At 33.0% G+C, this 6,963-nt stretch overlaps 1 protein-coding gene across 1 annotated transcript in view; it reads left to right on the top strand.

Annotated features, from left to right (window-relative positions):
* Window positions 1-6,963, top strand: part of LOC106467444 (alpha-(1,6)-fucosyltransferase-like) — a 119,036-nt gene that overhangs the window by 83,110 nt on the left and 28,963 nt on the right. The window lies entirely within an intron of this gene.

Consider the following 6,963-nt stretch of genomic DNA (forward strand, 5'->3'; position numbering starts at 1 on the left):
GTACATTTGCTGGTATGTTAAACTTATATTAAAGTTTTTTTTCATTACCCATTCAAGGTGTCTCCAGCCATTGTAAGTTATTTGTTTCATTCAAATGAATGTGTGGTAAAAGGTGACAGGTGTAACGTTGTTGTAATAGTTTTACTTAGTATATTGATGACGTAATCACTTGTTGAGACACAATGAAAACCAATTTGCCTTTGTAACACAATGTATATGTAGAACACCATCCACCTTTGTAAAACATGAATTAATTTGTCAAGTAATACGAATACAATAAAGTCAAACTAATGAAACAGTAAATTTTAATGCATGATATATAAGTAAACGTCTTTTCTGGACCTTTTACATATAAATGGTCAAGAAATGTAATTGAATATAGAATTAGTAAAATAGTGTTAAGCGACACTGCTTAAAATCATTTTCGAAACATTATAATATGAGATGTTTAAAATAATACTTAGATATCAGTGTATAATGAAAGCCCATACATTTCACACGTTTATGTAGTTATTAAACGGTAGAATTGCATCAATTTTTCATTTTGAAAGTTATTCTAAGCCAACTGACATTGTCTGAAGTGATTGTTGAAATACAAAATTAGATTCTGTCGAAATGGTGTATTTAATTGTTTTACACTCACAAAAAAAGAGAAACCTATCATTCTATAAGTATTTGAAGATTTTTTTTCTATATCAAAAAAAAATGTTCACAAGTTTATCTGTCCAACATAAATTTTTGTGGACTTGACTTCTCCCACCGTTTTAATTGTTTTTAAGACGAAGTTTCAAGTGTCATTCTCAGTCTTTCATTAGTTCATAAGTTCAACACGCTGTCGAAATGCACATTAAAGTTTCTGAACAATTATTGAATGAGGCTAATTCACTGTTTCAACAATGCGTAAAACATATTTGAGAAGAGGCAACAATGAGTATTGAAATTGTGCTTGTTTGTTTGTAGTTATGCACAAAGCTACACAATGAGCTATCTGTGTTCTGCCCACCACAGGTATCGAAACCCGGTTTTTAGCGTTGTAAGTCCGCAGACATACCGCTGTGCCACTGGGGGGTTGAAATTGTGCTAGCCTAGCATAATCATCCACTTGCCTTTTACTGAGTCTTATATTCAAAAATGTTAACTGTTGACCGAAAAGTAACAATTTTCTAGTTAATATGTCAGCCTGCTTGTTCTCCATCGTTATAAATCCGCGTAGAGCTCTAAATTTGAGAATATCGCGTTTAATTGAACACCAGTTTTTTTTGTTTTTTTTACCTTGACCCTTCAGTTTGACTAGCTTCATGTACTTATGAATTAGCGGATATTAAGTTTAATTTTACATCAGTTCCTTACATTGATTCTTAATCCTAAATGAAACTGAGTAAACAGTAGTTCTCATTAAAAGGTTATCGAGTTTAACATATTCTCTTGTCAACAAAGCTACCTTTACCTTGACTTGCTTTGCGCAGGTCCGTTTATTACCTTCGCCCCCCCCCGAGGGGAGGGGCAATGGTATTGCAATAGGGTACGTGTCTGTTTGTCTGTCTGTGTTTCCGCGCACGTATCTCGAAAACTAATAGACCGATGTATATAAAAATTTTACACAAGATGGGAGGTCAGAATAGAACAGTCCTCCCCAAATTTGGTCCGGATACAACAGGTAGATGCCACTTGTATTTAAATATTAGTTAGAGAAATATCGTTGAAGTGACATGCATTTTTTGTTGTTATTTTCAAAACAATGATGTTTATTTTTTCTCAGAACTAAATGAATAGCTTTATTGGGGAAATTCATTAAAAAATTAAAATATGTAATCCTCTCCTGCGACACGTTATTTTAATTTTAAGACTAATTACTATTTTCTTTTCCCAGAGTTCAGTGTAAAAGTGTGCTAAAAATCTCTAGAGATACTTAAGAGCTAATCATACAGTATACGTGTTTCATCAGAACAACTAGCAGATGAACATAATATGTGTTTTTCTCTCTTTGTCAAGTTATGAAAAAGAAACGTTTTATTGTTGGGGTTATTGCTGTCCATATAACATTCATAATCATCGTGGCCATATTTTATATACAAAAAGATAATTCTCTATCTTTTTGTCGTCTGAAACAAGAAACAACTGAAGAAGATTACAGAAATATCGCAGGGTAAGGAACTTTTATAATTTCTTAAAACACAAAGTAAACCGTCATTATTAATAATTAATTTATGTTGCTCTTTGCTGATGATTTCTACAAATTATTAATATAAGAGATATCTAATGTATTTACATGAATTAACTGTTAGACTATACAAAATGTTATTTATTAATTCCAAACTTATTTCATATTTTCAGAAAGTGTTTCCAACAAAAGTGTCTTCTGGATAGTGGTAATGTTTTATTTATTTTGTTGATTATGTTTCTATCATCTATCAGTGAAATATCTAAACACTGCTCCTTCTGTAGACATATGCATTAATTTAAAGTTTTATATTGAAAATATATTTCTGTACTTTAACATAAGCAGATTCCAATCATAGTATTTCAAAACTACTGAGTACAATTGTAAGGGTAGAATTATATACAACTTAAACATCCTATCTGTTGCTTTCAAGGGTATCTCCACAAACATCCTTAAAGTATCCCTTACTGTAGCGGTCTTTACATCAGCCCATGTATAATACATGTAAATCTGATCACTATGTGTGGAGATCATAAACTGAAAATCTAACACACCTTCTAATTTACTCGGGGACAGAAAGTATAAATTCAACATTCTATATGCAGCTACGTACAGTGCTTGTACGAACTTAGCTACCTCTGTCCTGCTACAGTAAAAAACAGATGTTCTAAGTTATTCTGAATCACAGTGTTAAAATCTATCATTCCTGCTTTGTGAAGTTCAGTTTGTTTTACTCTGGTATGTATCAATGCATTAGTACTATTTACCAGTGTTCTAGATACTTTCATAATCTCTTGATCATGAAATTTAATTGTCTGATTTAATGAATTTATTATAGTCGCCTGTTCCCTTATCAAATGAATCATTTCTCGAGATGTTTGTCTCTGATGCTCTACTTTCTTATCTAATTCACGTAACTCGTTCGTTCCGAACAAAAATTTCAAAACGCTTCGATCTGCATTTATCAAAGCACGTTTTTGGTCGCTTTCGGTCCGATGTTGATACACTATCTTTAATGTTTTTTAATATTAATAATAAATCGCCTATCTCGTCGTGATATCGTCTAACTACCGTCTTATAATTTTCAATCACTCTTTCTTGCTAGTTCTAAGATAGCTGTTCCCTGATATCTCATGTGATGTAACATCATATTTTCTGAACCTCCGTTGTCAAAACTAACACTAGTGTTCACGTCGAACGAACTCTCGAACGTTACTAACTCTTCTCTTAACCGGACTAACAAACGAACATATTGCGGAAATGGTATGTCTTTAACAATTATCCGTTTGTCTCCGGATAATAGGAAATTTCCTTCTTCAACAAATACCATGCCCACCTTATTCTCCAGTGGAACAATACTTACATTTTGTCCAGCTGTGACTCCTTCCATCAGTAACACAAGGATCCTGGTAAACCTACAGATATGTCTACTACTAATATGTATAAAAATACCTAATGTAACAAATATAATATACATAATGATATACATATATGCCTTATCCTACTTAACTTAACTACAACTTCGTAAATAGTTTATCATATTATCAAAGGCTTCTAATACACTGTATCTTACTTCATTACAGTCAGTATTAACTACGTTCATATCATTCTTAGGTCTTCTTCTAGTTGTAGGGGTCACTTCTGGTTGAGTCGATAAAGACCGCGTTATCTAAGGTTATAGTCATGGGTCACTCTATCAGCTTGTGCAGTCACTGGGGTACCTGAGACATTATCCTGAACACTACCTTCACTATCAACACTACCACCTGGGATTTTCTCTGTCGTCATCACCTCATCACTCAATACGACATTATCATCCTCTAACTCTGGGGTTTTTACCCCTGTCTCTATAATTTTTTCCTCATCAAAAGATAAGTCAAGCTCACATGAGTTATCAGTTTCTACACGAACATTCTGGTTTTGATCATCCTTCTTGGTTTCATCAGCCACATATTCGTACTGATAAGGTTCATAGCCTTTTACTTTTTTAATCTATTAACATGCACTAACAGTTTACCCTTTTTGTAGATCTCTTGGATCTCAAAAGTAACTGGACTTGTTTATTTAATAACACTAAATGGTCCTTCCCATAACTTTGCCAGCTTTTTATTGTTTTCTTTCTTAACAATAGGAGTGTATAATAGTTCCTTATCTCCTAACCTTATTTCGCTAATTTGTGCCTTCTTATTTGCTTGCTTCTCTCTATGCTTAGCAGCTTTAGTTAAATGTTCATTAGCTAACTCAAATTCCAACTGCATCCGCTGTAACAACTCTACTTTATAATCATAATCTACTACATAATTCATTTTTCTAGGAGCTAGTATCTCCTGCATAGGTAGCATAACATCTCTACCATGTAGTAGAAAAAACGGACTTTCCCGAGTAGACTCACTTTCAACATTTCGATATGCTAACAATAGTAAAGGAACTTGCTCGTCGCAAGTTTTCTGATCCGTCTCACAATATTGAAAGATAATGTCTAACAAGGTTCTATTTGACCTTTCTAGTAGATCATTAGCAGCTGGATTGTAAGCCGTAGTTTCAATTTTCGTAACACCTAGCAACTTACTAACTTCCTTCATTAACTTAAATATAAAGTTACTACCTCTATCTGTCAGTAAATACTATGGTATACCATGTCTAGCTACTATATTATTCACGAATGCTTTGGCGATCGTTCCTGCTTTCTGATCAAGTAAGCATATTGCCTTAGGAAACCTAGTCAATTATTTGTTTCTTGCATAAGATGTAGGCAATGGGCCTAATATATCCATGGCTATTAACTAAAAAGGCATGGTTAAACTCGGCATTCTTTGTAAGGGAGTGTTCATAATGTTTGGGCTTGTTTTTCGTTTCTGACATTCTATGCATGAATCACAACAATCTTTAACGTATTTCCTCATATTTAACCAAAATAATATTTTAATTATTCTAATCTAAGTGCGCTGCGAATGGTGTGTTGTGATATGTTTCATGACTTCAACCTTTAAACTATGTGGTACAACTATCTGCAGTGACCTATCGCTATCGGTCCTTTTACATAAGATATCTGAATCTTATGTGTGTTCTGGATCTTCTCCCTGTAATACTCTGTTTCGTAGGATAGTTACCAATTCATCTTTCTTTGGTTCGTCAGTCATGTGATCTAAATCTCAAATTATGTCTAATTCATCCTCGTTTTCAAACTTTACTTCTTTTTCTTTATTAATTGCCTGTTTTTCCTCAGTTTTTAGATCTTCTACTCTAATTCTGTTCAGACCATCAACATTAGAATGCTTTCTACCTGGTCTATGTATTACTTCAAAATCATAATCCTGTAACAATAATGACCATCTTGCTAACTAGAGGAGGAATCTGTTAATGCCATTAGCCATCTCAACAGTGCATGATCTGTAATGATAGTGAACTTTCTACCATACAGATAACAATGTAAAGTTTTAATTCCATGCACCATAGCTTAGCATTCCGGTTCTATAACTGAATAATGTATTTTAGCTTTTTCTAGCTGTCTACTCTGATAAGCCATAGGGTGTTCTTTTTCCATTTTCATCTAACTGTGGTAGTAGTGCACCTATAGCAAAACCTGAAGCATCTGTGCTTAGAATAAACTCTTTATTGAAATCTGGGTAGCTCAGAATTGGTGCCTTGAAAAAAGCATCTCTTAATTTTTCAAATGCCTCCTGTCTTTTATCTGTCTACAGGAATTGTATTTATTTCTCAGTTGATTCAGTTAATGGTTTTTGCCAAGAATGCAAAATGTGGTATAAACCTTCTATAAAATCCTACAAATCCTAGAAATGCATGAATGTCTTTTACTTTTTTAGGTACTGTATAGTTTTTACATACTTCTAACTTTTAGGCTCAGGTTTTACACCATCTGTGGACACAAAATGACCTAGATATTCTACTTTTGTTTTTAAAATTGACATTTACTGTGCTTAAGCTTTAACCCGATGACTACCGGTACTAACTTTCTAAGTAGGCAATGCAAGTGTGCATTTGTGAATTGAAAAAATGATAGAGAAATTATCTTTTAATGGATTTCTGATTTTATTTTTATAAATAGTAGCATAACATTCAATTATTTGTACAAAATAGTACTCTTTAATGAAGTTTAAAGAGGAATTTAATGAAAAAATTCCTAAAATACGTTTTAGACTGTAAACAAGCGCCCTCTAAGAAGAAATGTCTTTTTCAAAATTTTTTTAAGATATTTCCTTTCACCTCAGCCATCTATGATTGGTATTTAAACCTTTTTCTAGTGTGTTTTCTTTATAAAACTGCGTTTGGGCGTGTTAAACCTCAGTTGTAAAACTTTTAACCAATCCTAGTCGAAAGTGTCAATTTCAGTACCAATTATTCCAATTGCTGTATCTCCCAGTTGACAAATCATAGGATGATAAGGAAAGCACGTGATTTTACAATATGAATGTGGGTGGTGCTTATTATAGTAACTGCCATTTTATGTAGAGGTTGTATTTAGTACTGACCAATAGGGCTTTTCAATAAGCGTTAGAAAAGTTGCTTCTGGAAAAAACTGCATGGGATGTACGTGACTTTTATTTTTCTTATATAGTAGCTTAAGTCATGCTGCATGGTATATCTGTTTATATTAATCATTATATTGAAAAATTAACTCAAAATAGATATATTTGTTAGGAAAGAAGTTGATCCACGATTATTAGGGTTAAGAGTTACAGAGTGGCGAGTGCAAAGTCTTTACATGAATTAGACTTAGGACTTTGAACTGAAAGAGTTTGTGATTTTTTACATTCCTTTGAATTTAAATTTGTAGTTTTAAG

This window comes from Limulus polyphemus, unplaced genomic scaffold, assembly GCF_000517525.1.
Source record: "Limulus polyphemus unplaced genomic scaffold, Limulus_polyphemus-2.1.2 Scaffold80, whole genome shotgun sequence".
In the NCBI taxonomy this organism is placed as follows: Eukaryota; Metazoa; Arthropoda; class Merostomata; order Xiphosura; family Limulidae; genus Limulus; species Limulus polyphemus.